Source organism: Canis lupus, chromosome 5 (assembly GCF_048164855.1).
Source record: "Canis lupus baileyi chromosome 5, mCanLup2.hap1, whole genome shotgun sequence".
Taxonomy (NCBI): domain Eukaryota; kingdom Metazoa; phylum Chordata; class Mammalia; order Carnivora; family Canidae; genus Canis; species Canis lupus.
The window spans coordinates 60,741,690-60,757,433 of record NC_132842.1 but is presented as its reverse complement, the minus strand read 5'-3'; the positions used below and the strand labels follow the sequence as shown (position 1 = coordinate 60,757,433).

The following is a 15,744-nucleotide window of genomic DNA, read 5'->3' as shown; positions in this document are numbered from 1 at the left end:
TATAATGCTTCAGTTAACATTTATGGTTGCATGCACATGTATGAATATTTCTGAAGTACATATTTATAGTACTAAAATTGTTTGTTCATTATAAATCAACATTTTTACAGTGGATATATCATTGGGTTTTGCCATTTCAGGCAAGGACATAGTTAAAGTCACTATGCTGATGTGGACTCCAGAGACAGGCATTATGGATGAGTATCTATCTACCTCATAATTGTATACAGTACCTTACACTTTCCACACATTGTTTCATTTAACTTTATAATAAGTTATTAGAGAATACTATTCTTTTTTTTTTTTTTTTTTTTTTTTTTTTTTTTTTTTGAGAATACTATTCTTATATTACAGATAAAGTAACTGAGATGTTCCAAAAATAAGGTATTTGTCCAGAGTCATTCCATTAATTAAAGTCAGAGCTGCAACTAGCAAAAAAAATCTCATTTGTAATTTAGGGCTTTTTCATTTCAAACCACATTGATACAATGAATTGTATTTAATAAAATGGCTTGTGCTCAGTTGTTAACATGCCATGTATATAAGTTTTAAAAAGTGGACAATATGAATTAGTTATGGATTACAAGTTTTGAGGATAGAAATGTGTAAAAGAGGATGGAAAGTGTTTTCCAGCCCCTAAATACGATAATCTCCTGATACTAGAGAAATAAAAATAAAATAAAATGAAGAGAAGAGCTCATTGCTGATAAAATGGAAATTAAAAGTAAAACGAGTCCAGAAAGGGTGGTTGGAACAGGAGAGTGCTACGAAAAGTGGTCCTGGGAGTCCCCATAAAGATTTGCAAAAACAGAAGGCCTCCAAACATACTCACTGTTTTGTGGCAGCTAGGGTAACCCAGACTCAACCTTCTCACCTAAGAATAGCATTCAGCTTAGAAGTTTCTACTCTAAACTGAAAAGTGGAAATGATAATTACTTGATCAGTAGAGAACTCCAAGTTGAATTTATCTCAAAGATAGTGTACTCCAAGTAAAAGATTCTGCTGTTAAATATTACTTATGATTGAACAATAGATATCATTAGGTAAGAGAATTCTGAAAAGGAATGAGTAAGCTTCTCTGCAGAAATGAAATCTGTTCTTGATCATCTTGATCAGAGTAATGACAGAAGGAGGAGGAAATCTATAATGATGTTTTGATAAACTTGCTCAGTCAGATGCCCTAACATTTACATGTAAGTTTCAACGAAGACTCCTGCCAGGACTTGAGATATCCCCTCTCAACAGCTGTCAAAGACAGAAGGCCCCTGTCTCAGCTCCTTTCACTTGGCTAGTATGTAATTTATCTATAAATTGTTACTTTTCCTCCAGTTCCAACTGTATAAATTGCAAGATGAGATAAAGTTGGACAGGAACTCATGCTGAATAGTGTCTTTGAAGATGGTTGTCTTGGAAGATGGCTTTTGAAAACATGTAAGCTTTCACTAACAGCCCACGGTTAGAAGGAAATTTTAAAAAATTGAAATTGTCCCTTCAAGACACATATTTCTAAAAAACTATATGGATCTTAAGGAGAAGGTCTTGGACTATGAAAAATAGTTGGCAACAGAATGCACCCTATTATTGCCTGCCACCAGGAGTTTGCACTAGAATTTACAATTTTGGCTTTAAGCAGGACACTGAGTGTCCTGGCAACCCTGTATAAAAGATTGGCTGTGAACTTTGCCAAGGACTTATTTACATTTCAGCTGACCAAGACTTTTAATAATCGTCTGACTTCCAAAGCACCTATTCTGAGATCTTCTGCAGTAGCCCATGGGAAACAAAAGGCTTCATTCTCATTTAGAGTCCTCCTTGGGCTCCAGCAAAGAGTCTCTTCTCTCTAGGGATTCTTGATAAATATGTAGCTCATAAGGAGAGCAAGCAAGGGGTTCAATCTGTGACAGGAAGGAGAGAAACTATGATACCTTCATAGGACTCTCAACAGATGCTTAATGCACAAAGGGCTTGAAGGAACTACGAGATAGTTGTTGCTGTGGCAACCATGCATGCCTAAATGAACAACAAAATTAATAGTCCTAACAGGCTTCCGTGGCATCAACAGGATGACATCACGTCCCTTTACCAGGGAATGTGTACGTTCAAGAGTGATCCTACTTAGATATGGTTCTCATATAAAGAAAATTAGTGTCTGATAATAGCAAACAAACAGAGTAATGGTCACGTACTTGCCGCATAAACTTCTGCAAGCCAAGGACAAGGGGCCATGTTATTCTGACTCCCTGCTGAAGTTAAGAGGCACCTTTCAAACCCCCAGGCCTTTCTGTAACATTCTATTTAATTTTATCATGCTATTGCTAGTCTCCTATTGAGCTTTTGTTGTAAGCAGATAAAGCTAAGGGGGAGCTGAGAGGAAGCAGAATGAGATACAAAAAGGAAAAAGTAAAATTAGCTATAGCATATAATTGGACCCTGCTCGGCCTTGAGGAAGGCACAATACATGTTAATTAAGCAGATTAATATGTTGCTTGCTAAAGGGACTATTCTAGACAGTAGGAAGTAAGTTTAAAACAGGTAAGAGCTTTTTTTTTTTTTCTAGACTAAGGTAAGTTGAGCTATTGCTCTGAATAATTGGATGAATTTTATCCTTGGGTAGCGATAGGGAATGGGGGACAAAAGCTTTCTTAGGAGGTTAGATGTTATTAAAAATCCATTGGGCTAAGCAAGTTTTAGATCATGAGAGATTTTCAAGAAATTGCCCAGTCACTGTCTATTAATTGAACTGTACAGTGATAGTGTTCATGTGATATAATGGCCTTGCAGATAAGGGTAACATTCAGATCCAATTTTAGGCAGAAGTTTCATTCCCCAAATGTTTATTATAATTATGTGACAGAATTGGTTACTCCAGTAGTTGGAATGAAGAAAATATTTCAGGTTAAATAATTTGTCTGAAGTTCTGGGCCTACATTGGAAATAAACTTCTTTGTCAGGTAATATTGAATTGAATGTTTCAAGCCTGGCGCTAATGAGCCCAGTCACATGCATGGGTTAGCAGGGCTTAGCACAGATCAGCTCTACAATCAATGCCAGTCAGTTCACTCAGAAATACATCCAAGTTGGCCAAAAAGAGTAAGCAAAAACACATAACGAACATCATGCAAAACCATCATGGCTCAGAGTATACACAAGGCCAAAACAGAATCAAGATTTCTTTTTTTTTTAATTTCAGAAGTAGAATTTAGTGATTCATCAGTTGCATATAACACCTCAGTGCTCATTACATCATGTGCCCTCCTTAATGCCCATCACCCAGTTACCCCATTCCCACACCAGACAACAGAATGAGAGAAGATATTTGCAAATGTCTTATCTTCTTCTCTAAAGAAGAATGAAGCACAACTTGTGATGAGCACCAGGTGATGTGTAAAATTGTTGAATCACTATGCGGTACTCCTGAAATTAATACAGCACTGTATATTAACTCTATGGGAATTAAAATAAAATAAAAATTTTAATTAAAAAATTAACCTTAGACAAAATTAGACAATATTCTTAGGAAAACATAAATATGTAAATTATTTTTCTGTTTAAAATATACACCTTGTTCTGAAGTTAAATATTTAAAAATTTAAAATAAATATTTGTCTTTTAAAAAAAATAATGAAGCACACATACCTATGCTTACAAATAAAAGTGACAAATCATTTTTTAAAATTCTCTAAGTAGTTATTTGAACTCTATAGAATGTGAGTCATATTCACAAGTACTGCTTTTTCTGACTTTACAGTATCAGCATGAACACATTAATTTTGCAAATAAAGAGGCAAATAAGTGCATCTTAATTACACAAAATCAAAGGAATATATGTTTTAAATATTGTATTATGAAGTGGTGAGAGTCACACATGAGGATAAATTATCATCTTAAATATTCCTTTCCCTCTCCACTCATGTCCATAAGGAAATCCTGTTGTTAGAAGCCTGTAACATATATTACAGAACATAGGTGACAACATAAAAGTAATCATATATCACATAGTATCACTTGGCTGCCATTCTTGATGTCCTATTTCTTGATCTGAGTGCTGGTGACATGGATATAAAAGCGAATACACTTTTATGAATGTTCATGCTCTATAAACTTCAACAAAGTTTTCTGAAAGCCTTTTCTTGCTCTGCACAGCTGAAGCCTACAAATAGTTACAGGTTGTTTTTCCAGCCAACACATTTATTCCTATAAAAGTGAAGGTAAAAAATTTTTATAATAAACATATTTTAGGGGTACCAAATAAGTTCATTATTTAAATAAAAGAAGTGGATTACAGCTCTGGCTTGGCCACTAACTAGTGTTTGACTTTGAGCCTGTGCTTCCCTTTTCTCTCCCAATTAAAAAGGGCTGAATAAGCTACAGTCCAGTATCTCTTCCAGCTTCAGTATTACTGGATACTGGGTAACAGGCCAAATGAGAAGTGAGAATCCTTTGGTAAATCTTTCTGTAAAGCAACAACCCACTTCCTGGTTTATGTCTTCGGTAAACAAGAATTTAATAGGGGGAGACAGCTGGAGTGAACAAAAACCCAATTGACCCATATGACTTGGCTGTAAACCACAAGAAAGCCTCAGTCTAGTCACATCATGCTGGATCCCCAAAGAAAGGAGAAGCTGCTAAGCATTTCCCCCATTAAAGTCTGAAAATCAGTAAAATGGGGATTAACCTCTTCCTGCCAAAAGAATTGTGCAGCGTTTTCAGTGGAGCTAAGTTTAGTCAAAGGACTACTTGTTCCATAAACATTTATTGGGCCAAGTGGACCCCCCTGGTGGCTGAAGGGTATAAAATAGCAAAAGAGGCAGACAGAACTCAGCTCCATGAGTTTCAGGAGCTTGCGGGGGTGGGGGTGGGGGGTGGGTTACACAGACAAACAATTACAGGGGGGAATTTGATTTGTATAATAAGTGCTGTGAATGGAGATATGAAAGATACAAAGTGAGCAAGCACAAGAAGGGCATATAACCCAGTAGGTGATAGGGGGTAGGGACACATTAGGGAGGTTTTCTGGAGCAAGAGATCTCTAAATGAGTAGAGTTAGCCATATAACCATGTTTAGCTCGTATGCTGGGAGCCAGGACAGTCTCACACAGGCTCAGGAGTCAAACTACTTAGCTTTAACTCCAGCTGGGCCTGGGTAGGGCTCCTACATTCTCACTAAGCTTCAGTTTCCTTATCTGCAAAATGGGAACAATGATAGTACTCATGGATTCTTACAATGATTAAGTGAGAGAATCCATGTAAATCCTGCTAAACACAAAGCCTAACTACTACCATTGTTATCATCAATAGTGAGACAGATGTGGGGAGGGGACCACAGAACATCTCTGCATAGATTGGCCCAGAGGGGACAAGGAATATAGCCATTTGGTGTCCTGACAATAGTCCAGTCCAATTGGAGAGGAGAAGGGAGGAGGTAAGGAGATGAGGCTGGAGTGGAAGGAAAAAGGCCCTGCACTTTGTGTTAAGGAATTTGGAATTCATCCTGAAGGAATGAGGAACACTAAAGTGTTCTAAAAGGAGAAGCTCACAATATCCACTGTCCATATTTATCAGAAGTAAGCATGCTGCCTACATAAAATACATATATTTATTTACATATATATATATTTATTTATTTATTTTACCCCAAAGCATTTAAGACTGCATCCACTACCCATTTTCCTCTACAGAGGATGAGGTCCTGTTAGAATTCAATAGCTCGCCAATACCCAGGGATTCCCTTCCCTTGGTGAGCTGGATATGCTGAAGCTTAAATAACTGCCGTTAATTCAGGAGAGGCATTACCAAAATAATGTAATTCTACCTAAGAGACCCAGTTCTGAAAATTAACATAGTATATCTTTTCATGAGCCATGAGCTGCAATAAACAGCAGGCCTCTCTTGAGTCATTAAACTTGCTCTATTAGATCACAGAAAATCCCAGACAACTAGCCCTGCTATGGCTGGATTTTTGTTGAACGTAGACCTCTTTTTTTTTCTAGCAAAAGGAAAATAAACATAAACCACAGCAGCAGAGACTTCTGTGACATGGGATGCAAGATACTTCTCTTGCACTTCCCAACTCTTAAACCCCACCTCTAAGAAGAACTTTAATAAGAACAAACCAAGGCTTCTCATCCTGAGATTAGAAGTAAGTATTAGAGTGAAGCCCATAAGGGATGGATGCAAGGACTGACCTGAGTCAACACTGACATCAGTCACAAATGATCTGGAAGAAAAAGTTAGCAATAAGTCTTTGATGCAGACACCTTTATATGCTTCTGGGTAGCTTAATGCCAAGAGGCAGAACACTATATATAGGGGGAGTAGGCAAGAGAGTGGTAGATGTGATACAAGGGTATTTGGAAGAGAACAATCCAAGTCCTCCTTGTAAAAAGTATGAACTACCAGTCAAAACCCAAAAATGACACCTGGAATTATTGTGTGGCCCCTGTGGAGCCAGAAAATATGGGTTATCATTAAGAAGAGCATGAAAAGTAAAAAAGAAAGCAAATCACCACTCTTCAGCCCTGTCAATCAAAATGGAGGCACATCTGCTCCTGAGATGCTATGTGGCTTCATGGCTAAGCACCAAAAAATAGAAAACAGAACCTGTCTGCATTTTTATACATCTCCTACTTGTCCACCAGACTCAGTGAAATCACATATAGTGTTTAGCATACAGCAATGACACCTAAATATCAGTAACACATACCATTTTGTTCATGCATTTAGTGAGTACTTATTGCACACTGGTTAAATGCAAGGCAACATGCTAGCAACTAGGGGGACAGCATCAAGGATGAGACATGTACACTGACCTCAAGTGGCTTACTGTCTAGTAGATGAAATGAGATATGGACATTATCTACAACATAGGGCACAAAGTAATAAAAACCATAACAGAAGAGCAGATAAAGTGTTACAGAAACAGCCTGCATATACTTAAAGGATATTATTATGTCAATAAATCATATATATGTAAAATGTATTTTTATTAACCTCATTCATTTTAAGGATTAACCTGGACACGATGGTCACTGATTTTACTTACTGGCAATTCCATTAATGCCCAGAACCGGCAGCTGATATTGATCATCAGATCACAGTGGCAATAGGAAGATGAGAAGTTTCTGAATGAGGCTGAACTCTGGGGCTACTCTGAATAGTGGATATTCAGAAGATGCTTTTTTTTCTTGATGGCAGAAGGTAGAAGAGAAACTGAGCTTTTGAGTGAAATCTGCCACCGTTTCTGTTGCCTTTGCCCTCAGGAACTTGGTTTATCCTGCAAGGTGCAAGAGCCAGTGCTCTAAAATGCTCTTTAATGGAGGGGAATAAAAATCAGGCTCCTTGACAGGATGAAGTAGTTAACATCCTGTTTCCAACTAAGTCAGCTTAGAGAAGCCATTTACTATATTACAACTCTGTCCTCCCCTGCTTTATCCCACACCAAAAGGTACACATTGGATTTAGGAGATTAATTCTGCTTGCGGAACTGTCAGCTCTCACCAACCCTCATAATCAGAGTTCGAGAGGGAAATCAGTGGTACTATAGCAGAGCTTGAGACAGAAACATGTTTGGGACTATGAAATTACTATTTCCTGCAAGTAAGATAATCCAAGGAAACTATACTCCAAGGAAACTAGGTATAGAAGGAGTTTTTAATTTTGCTAATTAGATGCAAAGCCCTCTTACTCTTCTGTGTGTGCTCTGACACAGGAACAGACTTACATGGCTAGCTACCTTTGTAGTTAGCAATGTCTACTTCATGGACCTCTTTAATCAATGCAATTACACAGACTAGCCCCATTCTCCTATCACTCCCACCATTATATTTACTTTTGTATCTGTGTCTGTTAGTGGGGGAAGGGGCATATTTATACAGGTGTCTCTTAGTTAATGGAATGCATTTAACTGGGAATTGAGTTCCTAAATGCAATGAAATCACATCTCAGAATGCAGCAAACCTCTTAAGACCATATATTTAAAGAAAATGAAGATCTTCAAGCATAAGACATTATTGAAAATATTAGCAATGAGTCAATGGAGAAGTATCTGTTGAGTTTCTAATATATGAAGGTCTGTCACTAGATGCTATGTGAGTTGTTTTTTTTTTTTAAGTTGAATATACAGGGAACCTGGGTGACTCAGTTAAGCTTCTGACTCTTGATTTCGGCTCAGGTCATGATCTCAGAGTCATTAGACAGAGCCTGACGAGGGCTCAGCACAGAGTCTGCTTGCGATTTTCTCTCCCTCTCCCTTCCCTCATTCCCTCTCTCTCTTATAAATAAATAAATAAATAAATAAATAAATAAATAAATAAATAAATAAATAAAATCTTTTTAAGTTGAATATATGGCCCCTTTCTTCAGGAATCTTATCATCTAGTTGAGAAGACAAGTTAAAAAGTACACAAATTAGATATAAGATTTACTATTAGAGCAATACCAACATGTATGCTAAGTTCAGGGAGTTTAAGGAATGGAGGAGAATAAGAATAAATGTTAAACTTTGCTTCAAAAAAGCTTGGACTTGTTGGAAAATCACCAAGGCTTTAGGAATTCCTGCCTTTCAGAGAGACCCACCTTTTTGGAACAGGGTGGCAGGAGTTTCCACCTTTTTGAAACTCCTACTGGCAGGAGTTTCAGTTTTTGTGTTCTGTTTTTGGTCTTTTTAATATTATGATTTGTGCTAAAATATATAGCATAACATTTAACCTTGTAAATACTGTCCTCCATCCAATCTCTAAAGATGATTATTTTTTCAATTAATTAAGGAACATTTACATTATTCAAATCATATTTCATTTGGTTTTTTATTTGAAAGATACTGGAGGTAAGTATTATATTCTCTGGATTCTCTAAAATCTATAGTTGTAGCTACAGAATCACAAACACATTCTCTACTTCATAAAATAAGAATACTGTTCTAGAAAAGTACAGATTCCATGTTGTGGGTGTTTTCATAAACAATTGCAGTTGTAACTTTAGCTCTAACAAAACAGAAATCTTAATTGTCGACCAAAATAACTCTTAAACTTGAGTTTTAAATTGTCATATTTTAGGATTCTTAGTTCTCTTTCTCTCTTTATTCATTTCTAATATGTGAAGAGCTCAGAAAGGTGCAAAACTTAGAAGAGACATCAAAATCAAAGCTGAATATTTGGATTCAAATTGCAAAGGAAGATAAGGGATATTTTTGGAGAATCACGAAGGCTATGTCTGTGGTTATTGCTTTAAATCAGTTTAAGCACACACTGCATTTTAAATAAGTTGTTTGCCTGGTTTGTGTTATTTTTAATAAATAAACATAAAACTATAATCTTAAATGCATGGTGAGAATCTAGATAATTGCTTTTACTTTTATAATTGAGAGTCAGCTGTGTATCAAAACATCTTGAGTCTGAAAGCTGCCCTAGGAATGACATCTTAGGCATTTAAAATACTAAGTGTGGAGTAAAACAACAGGGCACCTGTGGTCATTGCATGCGTGTTTCTTTTTTCTTTTTTAAAAAGATTTTAGTTATTTATTCGTGAGAGACAGAGAGAGAGGCAGAGACATAAGCAGAGGGAGAAGCAGGTTCCATGCGGGAAGCCCGATACAGGACTCCATCCCAGGACCCCAGGATCACAACCTGAGCCAAAGGCAGATGCTCAACCACTGAGTCACCAGGTGTCCTGCATCAGTTTTTCTAAGTTTTTATTTCACCCCTCTAGAATTCCCAGAAATATGGACCAAGATGTTCATATATTTAGAAAAACATACGAACCGATTACTTTTAAATTACTTTTAAATTACAAACTAAAGGAACCCCAAACTATCCAACTTCATATCCACACGCAGAAATTCTAACATCACAGTTCGAAACTTCTAAGTCTAATTACTGTGCCAGTATTAGGATTATAATGCACCCCATTCTTGATTATTCAAAGACTAATTATCTAGGCCAGGCACTTAAGCTTGTCCCTATTCCCTTGGTTTTTTGCCATTTGGTTATTTTAAGGTTCACTGGCCTCTTCACATGTCAGGCAGAGGAAATAGAATATGAGACTCAAATCAGCAAATTTTAACTTCTCATATGATCTACCCCAAATTTTGGGATACAGGAGGAATAGCTAATAGGACAAATGAGGTTCTCTATGCATTTGATTTATTCACCGCGTTGTCTTTCTCCAATGATAAGCTGGCCAGATGTCTTGAAGTAAGTAAAATAACACTTGATTTTAACTCTTTGACCTTCCTATTGTTTCACTTTATTGATTAATTTTGTCCCTCAGATCCCAGTTCTTCCTCCCTTTGTCCTTCCTTCTCCCTTTCCTTTCTGTCAGCAAGATTTACATTTATTTACTAAATGACAGTACTTTATTTCTGACTTTGAAAGGGAATCCCTAGGATATCCAGGCCTTTCCTATCACACTTTTAACTCTACTAGATTTGTTAAGCTAGACCCTCCCTTCTATATGCTTACATGCTTACATGCTAACCCCAGCAGAGAATGGGGTGCAGTCCTGTAGCTCCTCCCTCAACTATAAGTTTTTCATGTCTTGTCACTTTAGATACTCATACAGATTTTTAAGACGACCCACTATCCAGCCACATGGCTCTCTCTACTTCCACTATGTACCTTTGTAAGTGACAAAATCCTTAGCGAATAGGATATAAACCAAAGCATTACTTCTTTCAGTCCTGCCTTCCCATCATCGCTTGTTCAGCAGCCAAAGCCACAAAAGTTTCCTACAGTTTGAGCTGTATAGGATTCCCCAACCCAGGCCAGAATCCCCATGAAGAAGACTCTTTTCCAGGTGGCCTTTTTACAAAGTCAACCACGAACTGCTAGGGGAGAAGGATATAAAATGGTATTACCTAGAGATGTGTAGATGGCATATGGAGCACAGATGATAAGCAGAAATAACCTAGAAAGTTGGCACCAATAGAAAGATGCCAGTAATAAAATACAGCAATAACTGATATGGTAATTAAAATAAAAATAAAATATTATAGATATCCCTGAAAGATACAAGGTAGACTTGAACAAATGGAATGTTTCGTCTATCCCTGGATAGGATGATTCAACATCATAAATACATTGGTTCTTCCTAAGTTTTATTTATAAATTTAATTCAATACCAATAAAAATGCCAACAAGATTTTCTGTGGAATTGGGCAAGTTGAAACTGAAGTTCATATGGAAAGCAAACATGCAAGAATAGTCAGGAAAATACTGAGAAAGAAAAGCCATAAAGTTGTGATGGGAGGGGGAACTGGCTATCACCAGACATTAAAACATGCTAGTGGAAGCTTGTAAGTTCCTACTTAGTCTACAGGTTAGAGAAAGGCTTTTAATCATGGTTCAAAACCGAGAGGCAATTAAAAAAAGATTATTAAATGTGATTACATAACAATAAACATTTTTGTATGGCAAAAGAAAAAACACTATAAGCAAAGTCAAATGTCTTTGATAAGCTAAAAGAAAATATTTGCGACACATGCCACATACCACCAGCAGTCAATATCCCAAATATATAAATAACTCTTAAAAATACAAAAACAATGGCTTAAAATGGAAGAATGACATGAACACACACACACACACATATGATCTAAAGTAGCCTTTAAACATATAAAAAGTGATCAGATTCACTCATAATTACAGAAATGCAAACTTAAACACTGAGATGCCATTTCTCATTTCTTAGATTGGTGAAAAATTTTAAATGTGACAATATATTCTCTTGGCAAGGCTGTAAAGCAACAAGCACTCACATACAATGCTGATGAGAAGGCAAACTGATGGACCCTTCTGGAAGATAATTTGGCCATATCTAACAAAGTATATATGCACATATCTTTTGACTCAGGAATTCCACTTTTAGGATTCTAGCCTAAAGGTATATCTCAAGTAATACAAAAATACAGATTGACAAGATTATTCATTGTGTAGTAGTGTAAGTGCAAAATATTAGAGACAATCTAAATGTACATACACAGGAGAGTAGTTGAAAAAACTGTGGTTCATCCACACAATGGAGTACTGCATTATAAGCAGCAAACAAGGAAAAGGAAGAGCTCTATGAACTGATATGGAGGGATTTTCAGGATATGTTGTTAAGTGAAAAAAAAGCAAAGTACAAAGACAGTATCCACAGTATGTAACCTTTCATGTATGAAAGACAGAAATGTAAGAAAATATATATCTGCTCATTTGTATAAAAGGAATACAGGAAGGGATAAAGCAGTAACTAATGAGCATGGTTACTTTCTGGTTGGTGGAAAAAGAGGGCATGGGAACAGGTAGTAAGGATGAAGGGAGTGACATGTCTCTGAATATACCTTTTTATATAACTTTGGCTCTTAGAACCATGGTAAAGTTTCATGGTAATATATATTTTGTGGATAATGAAAACCATGTTCCCTACTCTCAGAGAAAGAAGCTACAACTCAGGAAAAGAGAAAAGCTGGAATAAACCCTGTGGTGTTAAATTGAAATCAGAGGTATCAGCACAAACTCATGGATTTTAATATATGTACCAATGGATACATACAGGAATAAATTATACACACACACACACATATACATGTGTGTTTATCTACATACATATATTTTCTGGCTCTTCCACTTGAGAGAGTCTAGAAAAAAACTGACACTTGGTCATTTAGGCACACTCAGTGCCCAGATCCTAGTTTCTAAATAACATTCTCCTATGATAGGGACCTAGGCTTCTTGGAGAAGTGGCCAGTTCTACAGCTGAGAAAGGGAAAATACAAGGTAAGCCTGGAACATCTTATGTGTCAGAAAGTAAAGAAGTGTTCAAAAAAGCTATAGACCTGTTACAAGGACATGGAATCCAACCTGAAGAAGCTCCTAACAACCAAAGCTGTTATTTTGACTAACAAAATAACAATAATAATAATAGTAATTGATTATAATCCACAGAATATACAGCAAATACCCATGAGACCATATTAATCTAAATAAATAATCAGCCACAATTAAACAGGGAATAAGCTAGTTACAAGAAGACAAATACTGTTATATTCCTCTTCTATGACATTTTTGGAGGAGTTAAATTCACAGGCACAGAAGGTAGAATGGTGGAGGTAAGAATAGGGAGTTAGTATTTAGTGTGTACAGAGCTGCAGCTGGGGAAGATGAAAGAACTTCTGGAGCTGGATGGTGGTGATAGCTACACAACAGTGTGAATGTCCTTAATACTGCAGAAGTGTACACTTAAATATAGTTAAAATGGTAAATTTTATGTTACACATATAAAAATTTTTAATGTATTTAAAAAGCAAAAATAAAAATAAATACTAAACAGAAGAATGTCCAGCTCTTCCTTAGAGAACTCTAATAAATGCAGAAAGAATGAGGGAAAATAAGAAAACCTCCAGTAAGCCAATGCTAGTGTATTAACTGCTGCTGTTAGTGGATGTTAAAATTTTTTGAGCAAAAGTATGCTGAGGGTTGTCTGGGTGGTGCAGTCAGTTGAGCATCTGACTGTTGGTTTTAGTTTAGGTCCTGATCTCAGGGTCATGAGATCAAGCCCCACATCAGGCTCTGCACTGAGTGGGGAGTCTGCTGGAGATTCTCTCTCCCTTTCCCTCTGCCTAACCCTACTCTCTTTCGCGTGCTATCTCTTTCTCCAAAAATCAATCAATCAATCGATCAATCTCTTTTTTTAAAGTATAATGAGAAACAGGGTATTTGCATAGTCAGAGTATCTCCCCAAAGATATTTATAAATTACAAAGGGGAAGATATTAACTTTAAAGTGCAAAAACTTGGCAGACACCATCCTAGCTATGTGTTCAAAGGTACTACTACCACTAATAAGACATATCAACATAAGAGATATGGATATTCTTGCCAAAATGCATCATCAAAACCCAATCATGAGAAAACATTAGACATACCTAAACTGAGGGACATTCCACAAGACAACTGATCTCTAAAACTTCAGAAGAATCAAGATCTTTAACCCAAGGGAAGATTGAGGAGCAGCTGGGGAACGATTTCCTATAAAGGACATTATTGGCATAGCCCGAGAAAGTAGAACAGTGTTTGAGTACTATAAGGTAGTAACATATCAGTTAATTTCCCTATTTTGACAATTGCATTGCAGTTATATAAGAGACACACTTACATGTAGGAAATACATACTCAAGTACTCAGGGGTAACAGGACATTAGGTCAGCAATGTAGTCTCAAATTGTTTGGTGAGAAGAAAACTACTTGTACTGAACTAAAAGATAAAGGGCTGGAAAACATGAAAGAATGGGAGAAGCTCCAGCATTTATCTCATATAATTTCAAAAGCAGAGAATTAAGGAAGGGGCAAAGAGGAGGCAAGGGGCAAAGGCACCACTGAAGAAGTAACAGCTGAGAACAGCTAAGAATTTTCCAGGCTGGGGAGTGAAGAAAGCCCAGAGTGAATGTTTACATCAATTGCTGAGACAGAACAACAAAAATAAATCCACATCTAAGCATACCATAGTGAAAATTCTAAACAGCAGGGATAAAGAGAAAATCCTAAATGCTACCAGGAGAGAAGACAGATTACCTACAAAGAGGCAGTCATTAGGCTGAAAGCAGGCTTCCCATGGGTGAATTGACGCCAGCAGATACTAGAGAAATAGCTTCCAAGAGATAAGCAAAATAATGCAAAACCAGTGTTGCTCTGACCGCAGTAGGTCTTGAAAGGATATCCCTCAGCAAGAAGAAAACTGAACGCAGAAGTAAGGAGTGGGATTTAAGGGATATACTTAGCAAAGAAATTAACAAAACGGCCTGTAAATCTACCTAAGTAGTGGTTACTGATAATCACAACAGCAACCACAGCTACAACAACAACTAATTTTTGCCTTTAAAAGCTGGTAAAACGAACAATAAAATGGCAGATTGTGGGTAATTAAAGCCTGATAAATTCCTTGTCTTGTTCAGAAAGAATAGAACAACTGAAGCATTATAGGCTTTTGGTAGAGAGCTTAATGTGTATGTTAAAAAATTATTTAAAAATTAGAATTAAAATTTTCAAACTGCTGAGGTGGAGGGAAAGAATAATAGTGTATAAATCCAAAATAGAGCAAGAAATGATTTTTTTAAGTAGGTAAAAGCTTGGTAAATAAAAATAACATAAGGTAGTAAAAATAAGTCCAGCTATGTCATTAATCACAATCAATGGAAACTGATTAAACACAGCTAATCAAGAAAGCTACTATATCAATAAAGAAATAGACATCAGCAATGAGCTCAAGAGATGCACCTAAAACAAATAAAGAAAAAAAAGAGATGAGAAAAGATAACCCAGGCAAATAGTAAGCAAAAGATTTTGAGTGAGCAATCCTGACAGTAGATAAAATGGAATTTAAGGCTACAGCATTAACAGAGATAAAGAGCTTCATTCTAAAATGATTTTTTAAGTCTAGAAAAGATTATAACTATATATAGATTATAGCTATCATGAATTATATGCATCTATTAATACAGTGTAGATATATAAGATATAAATACATATATGATATAAAATCTTAAAGATTTTATCTTTAAGTAATTTCTACACCCAATGTGGGGCTTGAATGCACAACCCTATGATCAAGAGTTGCATGCTCCACTGACTGAGGTAGCCAGGTGCCCCAGCATAGGTGCATATAAATAAGAAATTTTCTTATAAATAAGAAACAGAATTACAAAGAAAACTGCATAATCCACATTCAGAGTAAAAGATTTTAACACAACACTCTCTGAGACACTTATAAG

General features: G+C 36.4%; 1 long non-coding RNA gene across 1 annotated transcript; it reads left to right on the top strand.

Annotated features, from left to right (window-relative positions):
• The first annotated feature begins 760 nt into the window (after nucleotides 1-760).
• LOC140633881 (uncharacterized) lies at nucleotides 761-9,266 on the top strand. The gene is made up of 3 exons (XR_012031441.1): nucleotides 761-1,431; nucleotides 5,991-6,139; nucleotides 9,100-9,266. It is a non-coding gene; the product is annotated as an uncharacterized lncRNA (long non-coding RNA).
• Nucleotides 9,267-15,744: the final 6,478 nt, after the last annotated feature.